The sequence below is a fragment of the Psammomys obesus genome, unplaced genomic scaffold (assembly GCF_907164565.1).
Source record: "Psammomys obesus unplaced genomic scaffold, mPsaObe1.curated_primary_1811, whole genome shotgun sequence".
NCBI lineage: Eukaryota > Metazoa > Chordata > Mammalia > Rodentia > Muridae > Psammomys > Psammomys obesus.
Window position 1 is genome coordinate 3,477,196 of NW_026590905.1, and position 27,692 is coordinate 3,504,887.

General features: G+C 47.0%; 1 protein-coding gene across 1 annotated transcript in view; it reads left to right on the plus strand.

The window, feature by feature from the left end:
- Window positions 1–21,913: 21,913 nt before the first annotated feature.
- The window catches only part of Tspan11 (tetraspanin 11), a 60,880-nt gene continuing 55,101 nt past the window's right edge, over window positions 21,914–27,692 (plus strand). The window contains exon 1 of the mRNA XM_055609465.1: window positions 21,914–22,222. The gene's annotated coding sequence lies outside the window, so the exon portion shown is untranslated. The remainder of the gene's footprint in view (window positions 22,223–27,692) is intronic.

Here is a 27,692-nt window from a genome sequence, read left to right on the forward strand (position 1 = left end):
CAGAAACAACCCCCCTTCCCCGCTGCCAATTGTCTGTGTTGGTGACTTCTGCATTGCTGTCACTGTAATACCTGACATAGACGCCTACAGAGATGAACAGTTTCTCAGGGATCATGCTTCAGAGTTTCTCAGTCCACCACAGTGGGGAAAGCATGGTGATTGCAGCAGCTGAGGCAAATGATGGAGGCTGCTCACACCACAGCAGACCAGGGAGCACAGAACAAGCCGGAACCACTCACCGGTAGTCTGGGCTCTTCAGAGGCCTGCCCCTAGTAATTACTTTCTACAGTAGGACCCTACCTCCTAAAGACTCCATAGTTTGCCAGCTGGGGAGCAGCACCCGAAACATGAGTCTGCTTTCATTTTATATGCAAACCATACTGGGAGAACACAGGTTACAGCCAGTCTGTATACTGAAAGCTGAAGGACTCTGTTAAGAGAAAGCAAAAGATCTAAATAAGCACAGAGACATGCTGTGTTTATAGTTTGAGAAGCTTAATAGAGAAAAGATGTTAATTATCGTTCAAATGTATATACAGGTTTAACATAAATCCCATCAAAATCGCAGACTTTTTTTTTTTTTTATGAATACAGACAAACTTCCTTTTCATATGGAAAGGAGAAGGACCCAGAATAGCTGAAACCATTTTGAGATGGAAAAATGAAGTGGGAGGAATCCATCTACACAATTTTAAGACTTACTATCAAAATAGAGAGCTAGAGCCGTCAAGGCTGGATAACTGGATAGCACCGTTGGTGGCACAGGCGTATAGCAACCTCGAAGAACCCGGGGAGAACTGTGCAAAACGTGTGAGTTTAAAATGGGTGTGGAAGGAGTTGGAGGCAGGGGAGGAAGTCTCTTTTGAGCACATGGTTCTGAGCAACTGGAAATTTTCAGGGAAAGACAAAAGGCATCTTACCATGTAAAAATTAACCTACAGTGTACCACATGCTTCTTGTCATAAAGTTTCTAGGAAAGTCAGGGGCAGAAATTGTCACTCTCTAGGGTTAGACAGAGAGTTCTCAGCCAAAGAGCAAAAGGTCTTTAAGAGTTATGCGTGACAGCTGTTTTCTCTCTCTCTCTCTCTCTCTCTCTCTCTCTCTCTCTCTCTCTTTCTCTGTGTGTGTGTGTGTTCACATGTGCAAATGAGTGTGCATTCCTGTATATGTGCAGACACGTGTAGTCCACAGATTAAGATCTGTGTCTACCACAATCACTCTCCAACTTAGGTTTGAACCAGAGTTCTCCCTGAATTGAAAAGTTCTTGATTGGCTGGACTGGCTGGCCAGCCAGCTCAGAGATTGCTGGCCCCGCCCCAGCATCCCCCCATTTCTGCTTCCTCTACCCTGGGGTTACAGGTGCACACAACTTTCCCAGCTTTTATGTGGGATCCAAACTCAGGTCCTCAGGCATGACTGAGTGTACAACAGACACTTCTGACACACACCCAGTACAGAGAGAAAAGGAAGAGAGCAGGGGAGACAGGGGTGAAGGGAGGAAGGAAAGGCAGGAGGGAAGGAGGGAAGAAGAAAGGGACAGAGGGAGAGAGGGAAGGAGGGAAGGAGGGAAGAAGAAACAGGGAAGGCAGGAAGGAGGAAAGAGAAAGTATTTTAAAACCCCTTGTCTGAAAGGGACTAGTATCTTGAAAATATGTTTTAAAAAATGCTTAAAATTCAACAGGAGAAAAAGTCCTCAATTTAAAAAAAAAACATTCTAAAGACAAGAGCAACCATCACACCAGGGACTGCCCTGATGAGAAAGATGAGTGTGAAAGGGCTTTCTTTCACTTGTGACTGTGGAAAAGCTCATTCAAAGCATCACCACAGCAAAAGCTTCTGCCAAAGGGACAAAACCAGGAGGACACATGGATGTTAGATTCCCTACACAGAACTGCCGGGGTTGCAAAGCGGTACAGCCACTTTGCAGAGTCCATTCATCCATTTCTTTAAAAGTGTAACTGCTGTGTCACCCAGCAGTGGCACTTCTGGGCATTTATCCTAGAGAAATGAAAATGCATGCTCACAGGAAACCCTACGTGAAGCATTCTTAGCGACTTTATTCATAAAAAGCTCAAAACTAAAGAAACCTCTGATCCCATCAACAACTAAATAGTTCAACAAACCACAGCCTGCCTTGGCATGCTACTCAAAATGAAAGGATCATTACACGTGCCATAAGTAAGATGATTGACATTTACACAATAAGCCATCATAAGGCCCTGGACCACATGGTTCCATTTATGGAGTGCTGAGTTTGGACCAAAGTTCCGCAAGGGCCCGCATGGATTAGTTCCCAAGGTAGAACTCCTGTGAGATGGTAGAATCTTTAAGATTGGAGCCTGGAGGGGCATCCTTGGACACGGATGATATATCCTTGTTCTTCCTCCCTCTTTTCCTTCCACAAGGCGAATGCTTTGCCACTATGTACTCCTTGCCATGAGCTCTAAAGCAGGGAGACCCATCAGCCACGGAACCTCCAAAACTGTGAGTCACTACAACCATTTTCTCTTTCTAAATAGATTGTCTCAGCTATTTTGGCATGGTAATGAAAAAGCAGTACACACATGTGGCTTTGTGAATGCTATGGCCATGTGAAAGTTCCCCAGGATAAGCAGGGAGATGTGGGAAGAAGAGAAGTGGGCACAGCTATTTTATATTATAGACCATTATGACAAAAAGAAAAAAAAGGAAAAGAAAAGAAAAAGAAAAGAAAAAAGAAAGTTCTGTTCCTGGACTGAATCAAGGCTATTCATTGGTTTTGTTGTACTATGGTTTTGTTACCACTGAAGGAAGCTGGAAAAGGGATCCATGAAACCTTGCTTTGTTGTTTCTTACAATTGCATGTGAACTTATTTACACTTACATTTATCTCAAAACTAAAAAATTAATTCAAAACAAAACAAAATTCCAATAGTATGGAGCCATGAAACCCCTAGCAGTGCAGTCTGGACTTAGAGACAGTAACAGGCCATGGAGGAGACAAAGGGGAAAACCCAACAGCACCGGATCAATTAAAGATCACAGATTCCCTGGAAAGCCACTACCATTACAAGAGCTGAATTAGAAATCTCTCCCAGCCTGAACCCATCCCCCCCCCCAAAGCTTGGCCTGGGTCAGACACAAGTCCCCACCCCTCCCTGGTGCAGACAGGGGCCTCTCTAACACAGCCTGAGTGATTGGATCCATTGCTCCACATGTGTTTGCAATCTGAGGGCTTCCTGTTCACAGACCCTTAATAACTTTGCTTACGGGAAAGTTTTGGTTTGGGAAGCCAAGCCAGGCTGGAGTCGGAGTGAGAAGCAGCAGTTCAAAAGCAATGGTTTTCAAGGCTCTGTTCTCCAGCCAGCAGGCTGGAACCAGGGCGGTGGGGGTGAGGGGTGGGTGGGGAATTGGTGGGGGAAAGCCAGGGGGAACAGTTAGCAGGGACAATTCAGGGAGGTGGGGGTTGGGAGGGAGGGCAGCCTCTCAATAGGCTTCCAAGAAACAACTGTGAGTCCTTGATTCTGAGAAGAAAAACAAATCAGTGTTTCTTTTGTGCTTCTGCGTGTGTGCCTTTGCACCCCACCTGGCCCAAGTCCAGAGTCCTTCTGAGCCCCAATACTCTCCTGCCAGCCTGGAAAATGGCCCGTTTCCCAGCTGGAATAGCACTGCACTCCACCCCGTACAACCAGACCATTGCACATGCCCCGTTTGACTTGATTCACACATCAGGGGCAGATACCCTTCTGACATGCCCCACAGACACTTCAAGTGATTTTACAAGTCAAACACAACACAATATATCTTCTGTATTTGTCCTTCCAATGTCCCGTCCCCTCTGCTCCAAGGCCCTCAAGTTATATGGAAAATCATGTTCTTTCTTAAAGCTCGCATCCTCTTAAGTCCTTGACTTCCTTCTTCTCTGGGAAACAGAAGTCAGAGGTAGAGACCACAAGCCATGCCTCAATGTGTGACATTGTGAATGGGGCGTCCTGGACCTTCCCTGGGCGACCTGGAACCTATCCTCAAAGGCCAGCAAAGGAAGGGGGACTATCTGACAAGAGGCACACAGACAGGGATTCCTTCTCTGTCAATTTCTAACTCCTGGGACCAAGAAATGACTTGGCAGTCAACAGTGCAGCCAAAGGACTAGAGTTCTGTTCCCAGTACCCACTTCAGGAGGCTCACAACTGCCTATAACTCCAACCCCAGTGGGGATAGCATGCCCTCTTCTTGTTTCCAAGGGCACCTGTACTCATGCGCACATGCACACACACACACACACATACATATATGTGTATGTGTGTGTGTATGTGTGTTTTAAAAATAAAATAGTTGCTGGAGAGATGGCTCAGTGGTGAAGAACTGCAGAGGTGTGGAGTTCAGTTCTTTCTGGCCTCTGTGGACACTGCATGCACGCCGTACACAGACATACCCGCAGGCAGAAATCTGGTATACAAAAAAAAAAAAAAAAAACGGACTAAAAATAGAAATAAGTATTTTAGAATGCCAGCAGGCTGCAGGTGACAGTGTGAATGCTGTACATCACCAATCCCTTGTCTTATGGAACAGCACAGGAGTAAGACAAACACACACACACACACACACACACACACACACACAGTTTTGTGAGAGTGAGAAAGCTGCCGCCAGGACAGTTAGTTTCTAAGAGCCTGGCTCTGGGTCCCAAGATGGAATTTCTTGTCCTGGCTAGTCAGGGGGACTATCCCCCAGAGTAAGGGTCAGGGGTAACAGTGTGACCGACTGTTCAGTCATCCCGCCACTTAGCCATGGCCTGAAGGTCACAGGTGGGTAGGAAAGCTGCCTAGCAGGTGAGGTGTGCCCACCCCGCTCCCAGAAGGCTCAGCTTTCCTTCCTGGCCTGTGCGACTATATTAGGGAAAGACCTTCATTGGTGTGTCTTGCGTTACTGATTGTGATTCCTGGTTTCCTGTGAAAACCAGGATCATAGCAGGAGCTAGGCTGAATCTTTCTCTCCACCCTTAGCCTGCCAGATGGGGTGCCTTGCCTCTTGGTTGCAAAACGCCTGTTAAAGCATCACATCTGTATTACAGGCAGGAGGGAGACAGAAATGTGAATCAGGGTTTGCTCTTCTCTAAGCTTTCTCTTTTTAGTCAGGAAGAAATGCTTTTTACAAATGTTTGCTTATATGCCACCCAGAGCTATATCATGTGGCCACCAGCAGAGCGCTGGGAACATTACAGCATAGATTTCTGGACTCTGCAAAGGGGAAGGAGGGAGAGGGGTTAATATTACAGTAGTCTATAGGGCTTCCCTAGCATGAGCTCAGCTGTGTGTTCCATCCAGCTTTGCAAAACACAAAATAAAATTTTTAATAGGAAGAAAAGGGAGAAAGGCAGAGTGGGCCAATCTAGTGTACCTGCCATGATGTTTTAATTCTGGCACACAGTGGGTGCTCAATGAAAGCCGATACACAATCACAAGTGCACATGATCTGTGCCAGGTGGGTCTCTGCTGAGAGGGGTGAGCCAGCCCACCAGGTGGCTTCATTTTGGGGACAACTGTAGACCACACCATGCAGGAATGACTTTGACCAGGAAAGACCCACAAAGCACGCTTCTCAACTCCTCAGTTCTGCAGAACCGCTTCATGAAGCATGCTTTCCAGAAGAGTCAGGGGCAAGATAAGTCAAAACCTGTTTGGCCTTCCTCCACGCTTTTCCTCCACCAGGCTGAGGCCAGCTCCCACCTCAGTTCTGGGGTGGCCACAAGTCCCGAGGCTACCCCACCCCCACCGACTTCAGTGGGAACAGTCTGTGGGCTGGTACCAGAAACCCAGGGAGTGGGGCACTTCGGAGATGTGCTCAAGCTAAGACATTGGGAAGAGTTGGCCGCTGCCCCACTCACTTCACATATATTGACTCACGGGGCCTCGCCGTAGATCATATGGGCCTCACTGTAGATCTGTGGGCAGGATGTCTGCATCCCGTATGCCAAAGCTGCATCTTATTGAAACTGGGAAAATGGTCAAGTTATCCAGCCAGTGAGCCAAGGGTTGGAAACACCAGCCTGTCTGGAGCCTTCCTGCCTCCAGAAGTATTGCTTTCTGTTTAGCTCTCAGTTCTAGGCCAAAAAAAAAAAAAAAATTTTTTTTTAATTTTTTAATTGCAGGCATCTCCTCCTCCAACATCAGCATCTGGTGGAATGATTGTTACAGTGATGCTGGGAAATGAGGAGCTACAGATTTGGCCACCCCAGAGCCCTGATCCTGGGGGAAGGCTGGACTCATGTGTGGTAGAGGACAACACTGGGTGGTCCCTAATGCCAGATTCCATACAATCTCAGCCCCTCCAAAGAAAGAGTAAGAACCAGAGGCCCTGAGGAAGTAACAGATGGAGTGGAAAAACATGGTAGCTATCATTTTCTACAAAATGTAAAACAAACTGTAAACTACAAACTACTATGTCCCCAACATGGTCATTAACTGGGTGGCGAAGTAAATATGAGAAATAACAAAAATCTAAGGTACCTTGTGTTTTTCATCAACTCACGCCCCTTGGAAAACATACTCATTCTTTGATAACCTCCCATGTGGATCATCAGTAAAATCATCCACACACTTATATTGGGTTTAAACTTGTATCCAGTGAGCACTTACACTTAACACATGTTCTGTTGTTGGAGCCGTCCCTTTTCAACATTGCTGCGATGAGTTGCCAGACAAGAAGCCATTTAAGAGAGGAAGGCCTTATTTCAGCTCACAGTTGGAGGGGAGCAAGCCCATCATAGTGGGGAGTCCTGGGGGGAGGGGCTTGGGGAAGCAGGTCAAACTCTATCCACAGTCAGGAAAAAGAGACACATGAATGTCCACACTGCTAGCTACCCCCACTTTCTACAGTGCAGGACCCAAACTCAGAATTTGGTGCCACCCTCCTTTAGAGGGGTCTTCCCATCTCAGCTAGCTTAATCAAGATGATCCCCAAGCCTGCCAAAGGCTAGCCTAATATATATAATCCCAAATGGGTGTTTTTTGCTGGCTTTTCTAATTGATTCTAAAATGGTCTTGTCATTATAATTGTAATAATATACAATTATGATAATTATATATTATAATCTATAATATAATCTATATTTTATATTAATATATAATCTATATTTACCTGTGTCCTCAGCACTTGAGAAGCAAAAGCAGGAAGATCACAAGTTGGAAGCTAGCCTGAGCTACATAGGAGACCCTGTCTCAAAAGAGAACAATCAAAATAAAAAAAAAAAACCAAAAACCAAAACCCACCTTGGGTGCTCTGGATTAGAGTACAGGCTGAGCAAACTGGTCTGGGCAGGCATTGCTGGGGCCAGTGTGCTTCCTGCCATCATAGACTTAGCAAACTCAGGGCTTCGGTGGACATCAAGCAAGAAAGGAAACATCAAAGGTAGCAGTTAAAATTGTGATAAGGGACTGAAGACATGGTTCAGTGCTTAAGAGTGCTCGCTTGCTGCTCTTTCAAGGACTCAAGTTCAATTCTTCGCACCCACATGGGGCAGCTCACACCCACCTGTAACTCCAGCTCCGGGGGAGCCCACACTCTCCTCGAGCCGTACCCTGGTGCACATAATTCCAAAACAAAAGTTGTGTTGCTTTGAATGAAACTGAAACTGCTCATCTATTTGAACACTTGGTGTCCAGTTGGTGGAACTATATGGGGATTTAGGAGGTATGGCCTTGTTGAAGGAAGTATGTCTCTGGAGGCGGGCTTTGAGAGGTTAAACACCCATGTTATTTTTAATTTGCTCTCTCTGCATGGTGATCTTAATTCAAGAAGTGAGCCCTCAGCTTGCTGCTCCAGCAGCCATCTACAGTTGGCTTCTAAGGACTGTTATCCCTCTGGAACCATAAACCCAAATAAACCATTAGTTCTGGAAGTTATCTTGATCTTGGTGTCTTCGCAAAGCCACCGAAACAGAACTAGAACTAATAATACACACACACATGATTAAATAAAAGTAAGTCTTTAAATTTTATAGTAAGCACTACAGTGAGTAATGGGAAAGAACAGGGGAAAGTAATTAAGAGTCTTCTTAGATCCTGCGGGTTGGAGAGGCTTAACAATAGCCAAGGGCACCATGTCTGTTCATGCCCTTTTATTGTCACGCATTTTTCTCCTCTCCCATATATCTACCAAAGGAATACTTGCCCGGGACTCCCAGTCTAGCCCAGTTATCCCTCCCTCTCAGTCTCCTGTATCCATGCTAACCCCCATGACTTGTGGCTCTCAGCACAGGCTGTGGGTATGAAATACCCTTAGTGGAGGAAGGAATGGGAGACAGAACTGTTCTGGGTCACAGACAGACAAGAGCACAGAACCCCTGGCTTGAATTTTACATTGAGTTGCATTGCATGTATGACCTTTACAATCACTTCCTCTTTCCAGAAAGATTTGTTATCGTCCGTCTGTCAACTGAAAGGAAACTCACAGTTCCTGGAATCCCTGTGCAGGTGTCCTTGGAAGGTTCTCCAGCAGATGAGCTGACACGCAGGGAGTTAGGAGCAAGGAAAATGACACCAGGACTGAAAATCCCTGAGCCCTGACGTAACCCCTCCATCCCTCCTGCACAGGTCTGCAGGACTTCCTTGCAGAGGCGAGGTGCTGGCCCCACCTTCAAGCCAAGCAGGAAGAGATGAGGTGTACAGTGTAAGCTCTGGAGCTGAAGGAAGTGGATGGATTTGGCTTCTGGATGCTGTACTTGACCCCCAGGCCCCTCTGCCTCCTCTTCATCTTCTGCAGTCCTCTCCCTGAGTTGACCCTCCCTTACACCCAGCCTCCATCCAGAAGGTTCTGCTCATCAGGAAAATCTAATGATGTCACATGAGCTTCTCTAGAGAGAAGCTGAGAAGGCTCCTGGCACTGCAGGATGGGAAGGAGACAAACTGGCTATTCTTCTGCACCTCTGCTCACCCATCTCAGAAAACAGGACTGGGAAACAGGTCGGCAAGCATGGGCCAGGTGTGGAAGGAAAGCTTCGGTGACCAGAAGGAAATGAGGAAATGAAAGCCCCCAGGGTGGCGGCTCCTTTTCTGATTCTATAGTAAAAAACCTGACAAAGGCAACTTCCAGAAGCAAGGGGTTCTTGTAGCTCATTCCGTGTCACAGACCATCAGAGCATGGGAACCTCGGAAGCGGAAGCTCAGGCATGTTGGTCACATCATATCAGTAGCCAAGAACGGAGAACCACAGGTGTGAGTGCTCACTCAGCTCTCTGTCTCCATCACACAGCCCAGGTCCCACACACAGTTAAGACGGGTGTTTCCACATCAACTCCTGTGACCAAAGCAATCTTTCCCAGCAGTCCATCTCCCTGGTGATTCTAGATTCTGTCGAGTTGACAATTAACACTGACCACCATATTTAGTCATCGGTGGTATCGGATTGGCAGGCAACCCTAAGTAGGTGCTGGCTGAAGTTTGATCAGTGGCTGACAATTGGCATCACCTTCCCTTCTTGGTCTCTGGATCATAAATGAGATTAGGCCAAGTGACCTCTCTGTCAACTTACCCTCGATAAGATTTTCAAGTAGTCAATGGATGCCTGAGGTGAGCTTCACGATCAACTTGACTGGATTTAGTTTCACATAAGCATACCCCCAGGCAAGCCTGAAGGAGTGTCTCCAGACAGGTTTACTGAAAAGGAAAGACCCACGCTGGCCGTGGTTGGCACCACCCCTGGTGTTGGGTCCCGGATTAAATAAAGGTGGGTAGAAGGTCAGACAAATGCCAGCGTTTCTTTTCCTCTGCTTCGTAACTCTCCCAGGTGTAAGCAAGCAGTCTCTCATTCCTGCTGCTGTGGCTGAGTCCCCCCGCCCCACCTGCAACCATGCTGGACTGCAACTCTTCATGCTGACTGGAAACAGGTCCCCCCTCCCTTAAGTCTCTTCTTGTCGGCCATGTAGTCACTTCATTGAGAAAAGTAACTAATGCGGGTCTCAGTTCTAAAGCTTCATTCACCTCTATGTGCTACGGAGGCAACAGAGCAGGGATCCAGGGTCCACAGAGTTGATGAGGAATGAGTCAGTGCAGCAGCCCCAGCTGTTCCCTCAGTAACAATGACCTTGAGAATGATGCCCGAGAGCTTGGGATGCTGCCATGGATTTCTGGGAACTTCTACACAGATATGAAGGATCCAAGGCTATGTACGACTTGGGTGGGCTGGAGAAGACTGGAGTGAAGAGGACAGTTGTAATCACCCACATCCTTCCAGTGTACCGGACACCGAGTTTAGGAGCCAGCAGTCCAGACTGGAAAACGCCTTTCAACAACAGCCAAGTCACGCAGCACAGTTTCAGAGGAGCCCGCTTGGGCACTCTATAATTCATTCCACATTCGTTAGTCTATTACCGGCCAGCACTGAACTGGAAAAAGTAAAAGATGAGTAGAATCCAGCTTTGCTCTGTATCAGTTGCCTGCTGACCTGATGTGGTACCAGAATATATCAGTCTGGATGCTGCTCCTGTACAGATCAGAAGATGCCACTCCTGGGCAGATGCAGGCCAATGGGCACATCCTACTAAGCACCAGTACTGCCTACAAAGCACAGTACTCCTGTGTCTTAGAGCCCCGGCTCAGTTAACAACCTGTGGGGCTGCTCCTGATCACAGTGGGCTGATACATTTCAATCAAGAGTTCTGACATACTTGTGCTCCGATGGAGAACGTTAAATAGTGATAGTTCAGTGGAGCACGGACCCGAGCGTGTCACCTGGCAGAGGAAAGCTAGGTGAGCTGACCTGATTAGAACATAAGAAAATGAAACATGTGAGAGACACAAGAACGTCTGAAGAACAGAAAGCCCAAAATGGCGGAGTAGACGTCTTACAGTCTCTGTGAGACCCACTCTTTCTGCGGGAGCGAGGTGTTACAGTTATCCCTGACTTTTTAAATGTCAGTCTGTACTCTAAGGCTTGCAAGTGAGCTGCTCAGGAGGGGGGAATATTACACACACACACATTCATAATGGAGACATAAGGTTTTAAAAAGAAGGAAAAAGAGAAAAAGCTTGTCCCCAGCTCTGCTCCAGGAGGTCAAGGAGAATGAGTAGGGGCTCAACATACAGGGCATAAAGGGTATTCCCAGCCACAGGAGTCAGCTTGACAAACAGGGGAGAAAGGGTGAGCATTTTGAGTGGCCTGCTGAGGTGTGAGGTGTACCCAGGACAGGAATCTGTGGCCACAAGAGCAGAATTGACAAAAAGGACTTCTCACCAACAAGCACCCAGGCCAGGGATGTGGGCTCTGGTAAATTCAGCCTACACCCCATGACAGACACATACATACATACACACACACACACACACACACACACACACACACACAAAGACAGCACCACTTATGGTTGAGAGAGACCAGAGACCTTGGTAGAATATTTGGCTAAGAAAGGAAGATAGGAAAAAGTTAAGGAGAAGGGGGAGGGGAGTAAATTATTTAAAAGCCCTGTAGTGGTTTGAATAAGAATGACGCCATAGGCTCATATATTTGAATACTTAGTCACCAGGGAGTGGAACTGTTTGAAAGGATTAGAAGAATTAGGAGGTGTGATCTTATTGGAGTAGCTGTGAACTTGTTGGAGAAAGTGTGTCACCAGAGGTGGGCTTTTGAAACCTCAAAGCTTGCTCGCTTGCTCTCTCTCTCTCTCCCACCCTCCCTCTCTTCTTGCTGCCTACCAGTTAGGATGTAGCTCTTAGCTACGTTTTCAACACCATGTGTACCACCAAGATGACAAGACTAAGCTTCTGAAACTGTAAACAAGTCCCCAATTAAAATGTTTTCTTTTATAAGAGTTGCCTTGGTCATGGTGTCTCTTCACAGCAATAAAACAGTGACTAAGCCAACTCCTTTTCAGATGAAAGTCCAAAAATCCTGTTCCTTGTCAAAATTTTTAATTTAAAATTTAAAAAAAAAATTTTTAATTTAAAAAGTCCTTGCAGCCATGCAGTTCCTCTAAGTACTATGTCACCGAAACACACACATATCTGCATCGTTCTTAATGATACAGCAGGGCTTACTGCACTGTAAAAATGGTTATTAGGGAAGGTGACTGGTTCTAAGATAAATACCCAAATTGGCATCTTGTCACAGAACAGAAATTATATTGTGGAAAAAGAATAAATGAGTAGAGGCTAAAGCAGAGGCTTGGTGGTTAAGAGAACATTCTGCTCTTCCAGGGGAACAGGATTCAATTCCCAGCGTATGTCTGGTGGCTCATAGCCATCCATACTCGAGCTCCAGGGGATCCAGTGCCCTCTTCTGGCCTCTGAAGGCATTGCACTCATGTGGCACACACACATACATAAAAAATGAAAATGAATCATTTTTAAAGAGAATGACTGTGTAACGTAGCTGGAAATCATGGAAAAATGCTGCTACAGACTAGAAATATTGATGCTGGCAATGTATAGAGTAATATTAGGTTAATTTAAGAAAGAAAGAAAGAAAGAAAGAAAGAAAGAAAGAAAGAAAGAAAGAAAAAAAAAAGAAGAAGAAGAAGGAAAGAAAGAAAGAAAGAAAAAAAAAAGAAGAAGAAGAAGGAAAGAAAGAAAGAAAGAAAGAAAGAAAGAAAGAAAGAAAGAAAGAAAAAAAGAACTGCCAGCCAAAAAAAATGAATAAACTTCACAAGATAAGAATAGTCCCAAGGCACCCTTACGTTTGCATCGGAAGAGAAAGCCTTGGTGATCAGTATCATCAACTGGATAGGTCAGAACATATGGGCCAGTTGCCACCCCTGCCCCTCCCAGTCCTCACAAACGGGTTTCCTTTTGGGTGAATGTGCTGTCGTTGCTCTGCGAAGGTGCCTTCAGATGCAGCAGCAAACTGTGTGAGTTGGAGGCACCAGACAGCAGAGAAGCCTGGGTAACTCGGTTCTCAAAAGAGGCAGAGCCGGACCTTGAAGGTCACAGTCTTAGGCCTGAAGAGGCATGCCTCCAAAGCCACTATGGAGGCCAACAGCCCTCGAACAGACACCAGGAAGGTCCGCTTAGCCTGTGAAAAAGCATTTCGGTTAGATGCCATGGCCTATGTAAGAGCTATTTTTAGACAGTTTTGAGATGGTTCTGTGGTCAAATAATGAATCAATTTATAAATGTTACACATAGGAAAAAATGTAAAATGTCCAAGTGAAAAATGTTCTTCTACACACCTCGTCCTCATTCTCACTTGTGTCAATTTTTAAACCCTCTTCTTCACTGCTGGGCAATGTGAATCTCTTGTTTTTGATTCCTAGTAACCATTTACACTCTATTAAAACAAAGAAAATGGCAAGATCAAATTGAATAGGTTTTTACTTAACTCATAACTAAAATAAGACCTTATCGGGCAATCGATATTTTTTTTTGTATTTTATTTTTTTCTTATCAGTTACATTTTATTAACTCTGTACCCCAGCCGTGTCCCGATCCCTCATTCCCTCCCAGTCCCTCCCTCCCTCCCTCCTCTCCACCGTGCCCCTTGCCAAGTCCACTGATAGGGGGGACCTCCTCCCCATTCATCTGATCCTGTTTTATCAGGTATCCTCAGGACTGGCTGTAAAGCTCTCCTCTGTGGCCTAACAGGACTGCTCCTCCCTTGGGGGGTGATATTTTTAAATATTAATAAAAATTTAAAATCCTGTTCCAGTTTGTAGAAATCCACTGTATTTTTACCCCTAGCGTGCAACTCAATCAGAACTCATTCTAATGTGCTCAGCAACCTGGTGGCTACTGGCCAAGCTATGTGGCTAGCGGCTGCTCAAGTAGACAGTGTGCCTCTGAAACCTTTGGTTATGTTTTGTGTGCAGCCATTGTTGCTGTATTGCCATTGAAGCTGTAGTGGACTTTGCCTAATGAATAAAGGACTCTCTGCCTTGTGGCTTTCCCTGCGATTGCCCCTGTCATGCCCCTCTAGATATGGCATCCTGTTGGCCACAGCAAGAGAAGACCAGCTAATGCATTACCTAATAGAGCTGAAATCATTTTAATCCTGAGTACTGGTATATTAGAACTTGTTCTGTTCATGTATTTGAACTTCTCATTTGTGGTGTTTTCCTGTTATCTCTTCTCTTTCTTCCATGTTTTACTCTTGTTGGACTAAAAGTAGGACTTTAGGCATTTGGGTTTTTTGTTTTTGTTTTTGTTTTACTTTTAGCAGTTTTGACATTTATGTAATGTAGTTACAATTCTTTTAGTCATATTTAATATTTTTTCACAGATAGCTTTAATCCTAGTGACAAGTAGCTATCTTGTCACTTTGTCTTTTTACACACACACACACACACACACACACACACACACACACACATATCTATACACAAACACACCTGTGTGTCTATCTACCAACCGAACTAAATCATTTCTGTCTTTCCATTTTTAGGAATCTATCTGAAGAAATACTTGATAGGTTGTCAACCATATAAAATTTAGAATGTGACTTGCTCTTAAAACATTTTCTCAGATAACACAGCAATGGTCTCTGATGCTAAAGTTTCCAGTGACTACTTTAATATTTTATATTGATCAAATCTCCTACAAAGTACATAAGTAGCTGCTGCTTGATACGACCTAAAACACTGTATTTGCATACAAAATTACCAGCAATAAATACATTTTAAAATATTTTTGAAAGCCTCTTTTAAAGAAAGACCCTCAACCTAAAAAGTTAAGTAGAACAAAGTTCCAAGAAGATTTGTGGGGTTTACACAAAAGCTTTCCTCTCTCCCTCCCTCCTGATGGCTAGTGGACAGATGTGGCTAGGGATCCCTCCTCTCCCTCTGTCTGTCCCTCCCAGGCGTGTGACCCTGGATGCAGAAAGCTTACACTCCAGTTGAAGGCTGTGGGAGCACCCTAGAGAAGCCAAGAGGGGGTGAGCACACCCAGAATTCACAGCTGCAAGTATTTAAGTATCATTTTGCTTGTTATTTATACATTTGCTTAGCTGCCTTGCTTGCTGTATCTACATGTGTTTTTCTATGTTTTGCTTTAGAGAGCATTCTCTTGAGGTTTGGAAAAGCAGAATGTGGGGTCTTTCATGTGGAATGTCAAGAAAGCACAACAAGAAATCAGACGCTCGCACTGTGCTCTTGATGCTGCTAATGAAGATCAATAATTATTTCAGGTACTAATTAGTGTGACTAATGTTCCTGGTGTCCCAGAAGTGTACCACACAGCAGCCCAGCTCTGCTGTAACAGCCCTCCCCTGGGAATTACACCAACACGGTGAAGGCTGGGCTCCACTACCGTTTCTTTACACCGTTTTCTTACATCAGGCATAGGTAGAAAACTGAACAGCCTCGGCTTCCAAGAGCAGCCTCGGCTGATCTACAGGTAGTGGCTGATCACTCCCACTCCTCCTGGGGAAGGGAAAGGTGCCAACAAGTGGCAAGTGAGCCCCATTTCTACTGTGGATGAAGTAACCAGAGCCAGTTTCCGCTCTGTTGAGGTCGGGAGGAAGCGCTTGCTGCCACGACGGCAAATTCTCTGTGGTGTGTTTTTGGATTCTTGCTGCTGCCTTCAAGATCATGACTGGCTTTCTCTTAGAATGGCTCAGCGAGAGTCTACACAGAACTCTTCAGGGGCCACATGAGCAGGTTAAGCAAGCAAGGCTGGCAGCAGGGCAGGAGCTGGGTTGTCAAGGAAACCTTTTTTTTTTTTTTTTTGCCTTGCAAGTCTCCTAGGCAGAGATTAGAAATGGTTCTGAAAGACAGGCTGATGCTCCAGGGTGAAGAAACACAAGTTGTAGAGCTCCTGACTTCTGAGAGCTTAAATGCTAAATCGAGGGTCCGAATGTACTCAGAGAGCCAACAGGACAGGCTGCATCCCTCCGTGCTGCGTGTGTGTGTGCTTGTGTGTGTGTGTGTGTGTGTGTGTGTGTGTGTGTGTGTGTGTGTGTGTTTTCGGGAGCATGTGTGTCTTTCAAGTTCCTTGCCTGCCTGTTCTTATACCACAGCCCTCAGGCACATGCAGCTGTTAAGCTTCCAGATGTGTTAAGACCCAAGAGTAGTAGCACAGGCCTGTAATCCCAGCACTTGAGAGATGGAGGAAGGAGGATCAGAAATTCAAGGCCAGCTGGCATACTCCATGAGCAAAAGCAGGTGCTGAGTGAAAGTCAAGGACAACAGTTTTTTTGGTTTGGTTTGGTTTGGTTTGGTTTGGTTTGGTTTGGTTTGGTTTGGTTTTGGTGGGGGTTTTTGGGCGGAGGGGTTTGTTTGTATGGTAAGTTGGTTTTGTTTTCTCATTCAACCTAAACTTTAATGTAAAAACTCATTATTTGATTCTCATTGGAAGGCTCAAGTGTCTATGCTGCCTCTGAGTGTCAACCTACTTTGCTTTCTGTACATAGCTCTGGCGAACCCCATGTCTGCACAAAGCCCACGTGCCAAGGGCCAGGGCTACTTACTGACCAGTGGAACAGTGCTGTCCAGCACACCTGATGTCCGATATCCCCCACCACCAATACCACCTTCAATCCCAACCACTGCACCTCAGAACTGGGAGATGGAGTAAGCCAGAATGCAAATGATCACACTATTAATTTTTACATTAATACATGTGAACTGATACTACTTTAAATGCACCACATTAAATAAAACACGTCATTAAAATGAATTCCACCTGGTGTTTAACATGTTAGATTTGCACAGACAAATCACGATTGCATATATTTACAGGCTAGAAGGAGATGTTATGATTTTTCAGTGCAATGTGGGATGGCTTAATAAAGCCCATTAACCCACCCATTTGCCACCCACATCACTTGACTGTGTGTGTGTGTGTGTGTGTGTGTGTGTGTGTGTGTGTGTGTGTGTTTTCGGGAGCATGTGTGTCTTTCAAGTTCCTTGCCTGCCTGTTCTTATACCACAGCCCTCAGGCACATGCAGCTGTTAAGCTTCCAGATGTGTTAAGACCCAAGAGTAGTAGCACAGGCCTGTAATCCCAGCACTTGAGAGATGGAGGAAGGAGGATCAGAAATTCAAGGCCAGCTGGCATACTCCATGAGCAAAAGCAGGTGCTGAGTGAAAGTCAAGGACAACAGTTTTTTTGGTTTGGTTTGGTTTGGTTTGGTTTGGTTTGGTTTGGTTTGGTTTGGTTTTGGTGGGGGTTTTTGGGCGGAGGGGTTTGTTTGTATGGTAAGTTGGTTTTGTTTTCTCATTCAACCTAAACTTTAATGTAAAAACTCATTATTTGATTCTCATTGGAAGGCTCAAGTGTCTATGCTGCCTCTGAGTGTCAACCTACTTTGCTTTCTGTACATAGCTCTGGCGAACCCCATGTCTGCACAAAGCCCACGTGCCAAGGGCCAGGGCTACTTACTGACCAGTGGAACAGTGCTGTCCAGCACACCTGATGTCCGATATCCCCCACCACCAATACCACCTTCAATCCCAACCACTGCACCTCAGAACTGGGAGATGGAGTAAGCCAGAATGCAAATGATCACACTATTAATTTTTACATTAATACATGTGAACTGATACTACTTTAAATGCACCACATTAAATAAAACACGTCATTAAAATGAATTCCACCTGGTGTTTAACATGTTAGATTTGCACAGACAAATCACGATTGCATATATTTACAGGCTAGAAGGAGATGTTATGATTTTTCAGTGCAATGTGGGATGGCTTAATAAAGCCCATTAACCCACCCATTTGCCACCCACATCACTTGACTGTGTGTGTGTGTGTGTGTGTGTGTGTGTGTGTGTGTGTGTGTGTGTGATGGGAGCATTTTGAAGGTTTCTCTCTTCGCATTATTGAAATATGCAGTTTGTGGATGAGCACCTGTGGTTTGAACACAGTTTTCCACAAGGCAGATTGAAATCTGACGGCTAATGAAGAAGAGTTCTCAAGGGGTCCTTTAAGAGAGATTTGGTCTTTCTTGGGAAATGTGTCCATTTCCTTGAGAGCACGATGCAGCCATGTCTGCCCTTCTTTGCCCATTTTCTCTTTCGCAGGTACTGCCCACTTCTATCTTTATTCCACCAAGGGCAAACAAATCAAACCACGTCGTCTGGGACTTCTGTCCCTAAAATCATGAGTTAATAAACCTCTTTTCAAAAATAAATTACCCAGTCTCAGGCATTGTGTGACAACAACAGAAAATAAGCTTAGGCATTAGCTCTACTCACCATGCCATGCACCAGACCCTCTGCCAATAACATCTCTCTCCTCTCTGAGGGCCTGTAACCTATACCATTACCCCTTCCCTTCCCTCTATTTTCCTGTGCTCAAATATGGCTCCTGGGAACTTTTAACTTACATATTGTTTTTCTTGTTCTAGATGTTGAATGTCACTAGAGAGATTACTGGAGAAGGAATATGCTAACCCAGATGTTTCCTCAGCTCCTGGTGTCTAGGGTCATTCAAGGATTCTCCGGGGTGTTTTCCAGTCCTCTCTTTCTTAATTGCTGTGATCTATTAATAACCCTGATGAGTACCAAGTGCCCTTCATCCTTATGCCACATACCTCACTTCTCCTTGCTCAAGCCTACTCCACCCTCCTCCCCTCCCCAACCTGGCCCCTAAATTTCCACATCCTCTTCTTAGTCCCCCTCCTCTTTTCTGTTTACTCTGTCTTGCATTATGTGCTTACTTATTTCCATGTGTGTGAATGTTTTCCCGGCATGCATGCCTGTACCAGGTGCGTGCCTGTGTCTTCGGAGGCCCAAGAGGGTGCCGTATCCCCTTGACTGGAATTACAGATGGTTGTGAGTCATGATATGGGTGCTGGAAATAGAGACTGGATCCCCTGGAAGAGCAGCCATAGGTCTTACCCACCGAGTCATCTTTTCAGTGCTGTCTGTCCTGGATTTTGCTGGCAGCTTCTCTGACCCTTTATGACCATCCCTGCTCCTTGAAACTGCCTCACTGGAGGTCAAGCCCAAGCCTTGCTCCTAGCATTATTGACTGTCCATCACTTCCATGTTCTCGTACAAGGAATTTTACCTCTATTTCCACAACCTGGTCTTTGTACCATTAACCCTTCCCCCAGTGACCCTATCTCTAAAAAGCCAGAAAAATGAAGAAGCCTTGCCATCTTTGGCTTTTAGTCTCCCGAACCATGAGTTAAATAAGCCTCTTTTTTTAAAAATAATAAACTAAGCTATGACATTAGCTATATGTGCCATATTGTGCAACAGATAGAGACCCGCATGCAGGAGGTCCACTAGAAGTCACTTCTGGCACAACACCTTAACACAGAAGCAATCGGGGTTAGGCAGAGAAGAGACTTGAACTGGGGGTTCCTTTGGAAAGGCATGGAACTGAAACAAGAGACTCACTTTTGTATGCCCATATTAGTCGGTTGGGTCTGGGATCCATACGTTTCCCCATGCTTGGTCTAGTATATCTATCAGCTTTCCATCACTGTGGCAAAGCATCTGCTATAAACAACTCTGTGGGAGACTAAGATTTCCTTTGGCTCGTCAACGCTCTCAGTTCACAGTTGCTCGGCCACATTGCTGTGGTACACCAGAGCGGACCATGTGGATAGAGCAGGGCTGCTCACTTCACAAAAGCCAGGAAGCAAAGAGAGAGAGGGGAAGAGGCCAAAGTCCCAGTATCCCCTGGAAGGGCACTGTCCCAGTGCCCTAAAGACCTTCCACTTGGCCCATCTCTTAAAGATTCCAAGTCTCCCAACAGCATGACGGTTAGGGACCAAGCCTTCAACACTCAAGCCACTGGGGCAGATGGCAAATGACCATCTGGCTTAGACAAGCCACCCCTAAGTATTTCAAAGTCTCCAAAAGTGTCCTAATTTCAAAGTCAAACCTTATATCCTGTATTCTTAAGCACCCTCGTCATTGCTCTCCCCGTATAGTGGCCTCCATTGATTCTCCCTCTTTGCCCAAGGTCTGTGACCCTGAAGCCTTCCTCATGATCTCTCTCGATGGTGTCAGTTTCCTTCCTCCACTCCATCTCTTCCTTAGGACCATGTTCCATCTACATCCCTGTCTGGTCTTCATTTTCTACACTGCCTCCACCCCACCTCCTCTGTCTGTCCATCTCCTGCTTCCAGCCCTCTCCTGAGACTTCTAGAATCACTTTTCCAACACATGCCCTGGACACCTTCCCCTGACTAATCTTACACCCTATTGGCTCCCCAGGGAACTCAGCTTTGCCCACTCCAGGCTCTCCTACAGAGCTCCAAAGTTTCCTGGTTTTGTGTACTGTGTATTCAAACGCAGATTTATATACCCAGAGATCTGGCTGCAGTTGTCATTGTTATTGAAGCGTCTTCTGTCTCAATGCTGTGTTAAAATTGTTCTCCATCACCTCTGATTGGTTAATAAAGAGCTGAGCAGCCTATAGAGGGGCAGGAGAATTAGGGTCAGACTTCTGATTCTAGGGAGAGGGTCCCAGGAAGAGGAGAGTCTCCGTGAGGGAGTCACCATAAGGGCACAGGAACAGCCAGGGTGGGACTAAGGTGGCAGGTAATGGGCCACATGCTTGGGAAGTAGGTCAGGCCATTATTATAGTCAGGTTACAATAGATGAGTCTCGGTCCAGCTATAGCACTTGAAGCTTATTAATAAATGCAATAGATCTCTGCATCATTTTTGGAAGTTAGAGAGGGCATTGAAAGCCCCTAATTTTACAACTCCCAGCACACACACTCAGGTCCCTCCCTCACACCCCTAGCTCCCTCCCTCCCAGGCTCCTCCCTGTGCAGCACAGATCCGTAGGCCCCTCTGCTGCATCTTTGTCTTTCACCACCCCTGTACCCAGCTCACCTCTCAAAGAGATTATTGCCCTCATCCGTGAGCCCCTCCACCCCACTATCTTAGCCCATCTCCCCTTGCTTCAACAAAATAGCTGACACTGAAAAACATATAAAGAATTAAAGTCTACTTAGCTCATGATCTTCAGGGCCTCGCACTGTGTTAAGACATGGTAACAAGTGAAAGAGGGAAGTTATTGCATCCCAGAAACAAATTGGGGGGGGGGGTGCATCATGCTGTATAATGACTTTCGGTCTACACACACACACACACACACACACACACACACACACACACGTTCATGCTCCTGTATACACATGAACACGCCCACACATGTGTACACACATGAACACATCCACACTGAGGCCAGCTGGGGTAGTCAGGGTGCTGGCCTAGGTAGCCAGGAGCGCTCAGGCTCAGCTTTTCCTGCCTCTGGTGCCTGGGTTGTCAACACACCTTTTGGTGTGTCTGTGAAATGTATCCAGGCAGGTGTCACTGAGGGGAGGTGTGTCTACATCGGAGTCTGAATAACAAAGAGGAACAAAGCAGGCCAACTTAACATCCCTCTGCTGACTGACTGACCGCAGAAGTGACCAAACACCTCTTGTCATTGTGCCCTTCAGCCCTGGTCCACTGCACCCCACGCTGAGAGCCTGAACAACCCCTTTCTTGCGTTTCTCTTGCCTGGTACAGCAAGGAGAAAAATAACTAATAAGCTGGGAGGCCTGGCTCGCCGCAGTCAAGGCCGGCTAAGCACAGACTGTTCCTCTTGGTAAATGACACAGGGTGCACTCCCTTCAGACTGGCATCTGGGGTCAGCAACTCTTTACCCTCCTCACCCACTGGCAGAGACTGGGCCTTGGCTGTCTCCGCCATTCCATTGTGTTCCAGTCAGGGAAGAGATCTGGCTCTTTTTTATTACTATTATTAAAAAAAAAAAAAAAAAAAAGATGTGGAGATGATCCACAGGATTTTGAGAGAGATGGGTCTTGTGTTTCAGGAGTGAGGAGAAGAGCGGGAGGCTTGTCCCAAGATCCCGTGGAACCCCTCAAGAATTTACTTCTTCACGGATCCTGAGATTTCCCCCACTTCATGAGGACCAATCTAAGCCTGGGACAGGGATTACTGAGTGAGTGGGTGGGGACAGGATGGAGGGCCAGCCGCCTCTCCTTCTCCTCCTCCTCCCCACCCCCTCCCCACAAGTTCCGGGGGCCACTTCTGCACAGCTGCCAGGACGGAGAGAGCTCCGTGTGCTCTGAATTGAAAAAGAAAAGAGTGAAGGAGAGAGAGAGAGAGAGAGAGAGAGAGAGAGAGCCAGCTTTAAACAAAGAGCTGCCCGGTCCCTCCCGCCCCGGGGCTGTGGGCGCGTCCCCGCCGGCCAGTCTGCCTGAGAGGGGCACCCGGCTGCAGCGGCCCGGAGGCGGGGTGCCTCGGGTGGAGAGGGCGGCTGTGGCCTGGACAGCCGCAGTTACCCTGCGCTGGGGCTCCTGACCCCTCTCTGCGTCCAGCCTGGCAGCTGTGCCCTGGTAAGTGCAGGTGGAGGCTGGAGATATCCGCGCCTGTGGGACTGGCATTAAACGCTAAGGGGGTGTCTTGGCATGGCGCCCCCAGCTCAGCTGCCTGTACCCAGGAGGACCCCAAAGGGTCTCGGTGGTCAGGAAAGTTGCTCTTGAGTGAAGATGGGGCAGGACGCCGCAGTGGGTGCGCGGGTGGGTGTCGCACTGTGCTCAGAGGAGCTGGGTTGGGGGGGTCGGTACAAACTCTAACTATCTGCCTTGCCTTTCTGCATTGGATGGCTGTTCACTTAGCGCCGGGCCTCTGAGAGCCTGGGCCATGCAGAGTGCCCTGTGCATGGCTATCCCTCCCCAAAATGTCCCCCTCTTTGTTAACCCCAAATGCCAGGGGCTGTGTCTTGTTAGCGAAGGCAAAGTGCCAAGACCTTGGCTGCTGGACCCCATGAAAAGCAGGGTCTGCTAGCTGCCGGCAGCTGCTGAGTCCTAGACACTGGGGGATTGTTCTAGGCTGTCTGTCTTCCCAGGCTGGGCTATCCACCCGGCCCTGGCCGGGTGTGTGTTCGCAGGCCTTGTCACCTGTGTGCGCGCGCGCGCGCGCGCTCTTTGCCGCCTGTGCTGAGGAGAACGAGGAAGGTTCCGGGATATACGGGTTTCGTGTGTGTTCTGCAGTGCTCACACTTGTGAAGCAGCTGGAAAGCAGGGGAAAGGAGGGCTGGTTGGCGTGTCGGGCTGGACGACAGAGCGCACAGTGGCACGTGTATATTGGGGCAGGAAGTTGGAAGGGGCATCGGAAGAGCCAACTTCTAGAAAATTTCTAAGTGCACTCCAGGGCATAGGGATCATGTCGGAGGGGTGGGGAGAGAATTCGGGTAGTATTGAGACAGATTAGACGGCCTGTGCTTAATTTATGAACTACTATGAAAACAGCCGGTGGAGTCTGGCACCAGGGTTTAGACCTGAACTTAGTGGGAAATTTAGCTGCCATGGCTGTGTCACAGCGCTGTGTCCCGGGAAGGTTATCAGAGCTCCAGAGCTTATTGTGCCCAGTGGGGCCAATAACCATGGTCCTACTTGTCTCCCAGGTGGCTGGAGGAACAAGATGGGGGATGCCCGGGAAGGGGCTTTAGGCAAGGGGATGGGGCTGGGAACAGGAGTGCCAGCTGGTGGCTTGGGAATGCTCTGGTGGTCTGTCCATGCTTGGTCGGTGGTGGTCGAGGGAGCCCTTACACTCAGCACAAGAGGGATGTCTGTCTGGAGCCTATGTCTGTACTCTTGGTTGGAAATGTGGACCCTCTGGACAGGCTCCCCACAGTTTTTGTGTAACTGTCTTCGGCAGCGCGGAAGGGAAACTGACGCTGATGGTCTCCAAATACCCAGAGCACCTTACCTCTGCAGAAAGCATGCTTCAAGGAGAGTGGGGTTTGATCGGCCATCTCGTGTTTAGCTGTAGGACCCCCTATCGTTTGCTCCCCAGAAAGTAGGAAGTGAAGAAATTTGTTCCCCAGGGTCACAGGTTTGGGATATTCCCTGCAGAATTCTTCCTTTTATGGCACAGGGACTTTAGGCCCAAGTCCGGTCCTGGGCCAAAGTAAGGAGGTGAGAGGGTTTCATCATTGATAAACAGACAGCACCCAACACCAAGACATAGCTAGGTGGCTTACGGCCCTTCGATGTCGCCTGTCACAGAGAATTCTTCACGTGTGGTAACTACTTAATTAATGTTTGTGGAAGGAAAGAGTCCTGGGTATGGAGGACTAGAGAACCCAGAGTTAAGTATTGTCTGGGCTCCTAGGAAAATCCACTTTCAATCTGTGGGTCTCCTTCCCATAGGTCAACCTCAAGGCACCTTCAAATAAGGAACTGTGTCAGCCAGTTCCTTGAGGCCTTTCTTGGTCTCCCCTTTGAAATAGCCAGCTTCCAGCTAGACCCCAGGCCCCAGCTCTTGTGTCCCATTAATAGCATTCGCCGAATTCTGAGCTTACCTTTGCTGTCTGCTGTCATATAAATGTGGGAAAAGCAGAGGCCACTCTTATCCTGTTCCCTGCTGCTTCCCTAGAGTGCAGTGAGTGTTCAAGAAATGTTCTGTGTGTTTGGGTAAATCCACTGGCCAGCAGGGGTGCCTGCATGTCCCCTATCCCTACCCTATACATTAGCACCAACAGTTCAGAGATTAAATTATGTTCTACGTCAGCCTCCAGGCACGTTCCCAACTCCAGGTTAAAACTTACTGTCTTAAACTAGCCATTAATAGCTACTTAGCTTTCAAAGTGGACCTCTCCACGGCCCCTCTCCCACAGAGCAGTTATTCCACAAACCAGGCGTGGTCGTGGAATCTACCCTAGGCTTGTTTTTACACACAACAAGCCTTGGATGTTAAGTCAAAACTCAACATGGAAATAATTCTGCACACAATACAATGCTGAGAAGCACATGGGAGAGGAAACACCGAACGCCAACGAGGTGAATAAGCTACTCACAGCTATTCAAGCACTACACTCCAAGGTGGCTGTGTCTGCCATTGTCCTCCCTGGGTGTGGTCCCTGGACCCAGATCACCCCTCTCCCAGAAGACATCCACCCACAGTCCTTTTCTTTGAGCAGTGAGCGGTGAAGGGAAACCCTTTTCGTGGAGCTACCTCCGAACTCAAAACCAGCCATGATGGAGGGAATCTGACCTGCGGGTACATTCAGCATGCTTCCTGGAGTCTTGGCTCTCACCTCTGGATAAAGTGTTCAACTATACTCTCTCTTTCTAAAAACAAAATGGCACATGACAGATTGACTGCTATGGCCAACCTGACCCCTGTCCCTCACACAGAATAAGCTTACCTTCAACGTGAGCATCCCCCAACCCCTTGGGAGAAGCACTCCTGCCCACTCCTGCAGGGGAGAAGGAGGTGGCATTGTTTCATTCTGGGTGGTTTGGGAGAGAGAAAGAGTTGAGCAAAGAGAACCAGGATGTTCAGTGAACTCCTTTGGGCTGCCAACTTTGCTGCTTGTACCTGGACCTATTCTGGTTGCTCCTTGTGGGCTCCAGGGTTCAGACAAAACACCACATATGTACGGATCAGATAAAACCAGGGAGGTGACTTGTTTAGTGTCTGCCGTGAGCCTTGAACTTCCAGCCCCCAAGGATTCAGTGTGCAACCATTTCCCCCTAAGCTCTAGTCAATGATACTAACCAGGATCACTCCCAGGATGAGATGAGAAAATAGTAGGGTGGGAACCACATGACACTCTCACACGCCCAGCCATAACTACTGGGGTGCAGAAAGGCAGGCCCATCCCTGGTGCTGTCCTTCCTCCTGTGTGACCTATGAGTCCCCTGACCTCATTTGGCAGAGTCTTTGGGTCCCCATGTGTCTCTTGGCCTCAGTGAAGTAGGTGGAAGATAGCTTTGTGGCCAGAATGGTATGCATGAGGCAGGGATCTACTGTACATTGTGGCTTATGTGGGAATGACATAATTCACATGGATTCCTGTGAATTATGCACAGACCGGCCTTTATCTCCTTTGAGACATCTCCCCTGGTCCCTCCCTGTGGTGGTTTGAATGATAATGACCCCATAGGTTTATATGTTTGAATGCTTGGTCCCCAGTTAGTGGAACTGTTTGGGGAGAATTAGGAGGTGTGGCAGTATGGCTTTGTTGAAGGAGGCATATCACTGGGGTTGGGCTTTGATATTTCAAAGGCCCATAACAGATCCAATCTCTCTCCTCTCTCTCTCTGACTCCCTGTCTCTCGTTCCCTCCTTCCCTCCCTCCTTCTCTCCTCTCTCTCTCTTTCTATCTGTCTCTCTCCCTCCATCCCCTCCCTCCTTCTGCCCGCTGCCTGAGGATCAGTATGTAACGCGCTCAGCTACCATTCGGCACCCTGCTTGCTTCTCTGCTTCCTGAATAATGGTTATGGACAGACCATCTGAATCTGTAAGCAAGCCTCCCAGTTAAATGTTTTCTTTTATAAGAGTTATCTTGGCCATAATGTCTCTGCACAGCAATAGACCAATAACTAAGACACTGCCCACTCCTCAAGAACACTGTTGGGGTACAACTGCCTTACAACAGCCTTACTCTACCTTTTCCACAGCCCTTCTTGAAGGCATATGATCTCCAGGAACTGGGAATATTATAGAGAGGTCTAGAAATGAGAGACAAACATCTCTGGGCAAGTCCCTTCTATGGTCTGAAGCAGTGAGCAGGCTCCGTTTTTACAAGGCTGTCCGATGGAACCTCAGCGGTTCTCAACCCTACCCCAACCTTGAGGTTCTTTCTTCCTTTTGTCAGTATGACTTCGTGTTTTAAAAGATCTTTGTTAGTCAATTTTTAACAGACACAAGATATTTGTTTCTCTGGTCTAAACAAACAAACAAAAACTTAAAGGACCTGGTACCTGGTGGTTTAATTTTACTATCTTTCTTCTCTTTTCTGTTATATTGTTTTCATTTTAAACAATCAGTTTAAGCCTTTCACTGAGAGATCAGGTTCAGGATGTTTAAAGAGAAGAAAAGCAAATAAAGGTGAGGCCAGGAATTGTCCAGTATATCTAAAGCCTGCAAAAATGGACAAAATTATGTCAGACTGTGAAGGCCATTTGGCAGTAAGGCTTTCTATTTCTCTGAGTGTTCTTGAAATATTGCAGTGAGGCTTCTTTCTTGGAGCTGCCTCTGATGGATGAGCACCCGCCTCCTGTAACAATGGGGGTTGTGCAGAATGTGTGCAAATGTGTCCCTTTCTCACATCCATGTCCCTCTGGATCATTGAGTTTCACTCATAAAACACAAGTTCAAAGGTAACATCGTTTAGCATCTCAGGCTGCCAACAGCAGAGCAGTGAGCCCAGCATGAGACCCTTCGGAGCCCGATGCTCTGTGAGCTACCCTGATTGCATTGCCTTGAAGCCGCCTGGCCTCATACTTTGGCTTTCTTTGGGGTCCCATTTTAACATGGTGTGCTGGTTAGTTGTCAACCAGAGTCATCTGAAAGGAGGAAACCTCAATTGAGAAAATGTCTCCAGAAGATCTGGCCATAGGGTATTTTATTAATTATTAATGAGGGAGGGCCCAGCCCATTGTGGGTGGTGCCATCCCTGGGCTGGTGGTCCTGGGTTTTATACAAAAACAGGCTGAGCAAGCCAGTAAGTGGCACCCCTCCATGGCCCCTGCATCAGCTCCTGCCTCCAGGTTCTTGTCCTGTTTGAGTTCCTGTCCTGAATTCCTTCAGTGATGGATAATGATGTGGAAGTGTAAGCCAAATAAACCTTTTTTACCCAAGTTGCTTTGGTCATGGTGTTTTGGTACAGGAATAGGAACCCTAACTAAGGTAGATGGTAAGCCAGTGAGGGCAGAACAAACCCTTTCAGCAGAATGAGAAAAGTTTCCATTTCTGTGTCTGTGTCTCTGCCTTTCTGATTTTACCATTTACATCTGTGGTGTGTGTGTGTGTGTGTGTGTGTGTGTGTGTGTGTGTGTGTGTGTGTGTGTGTGT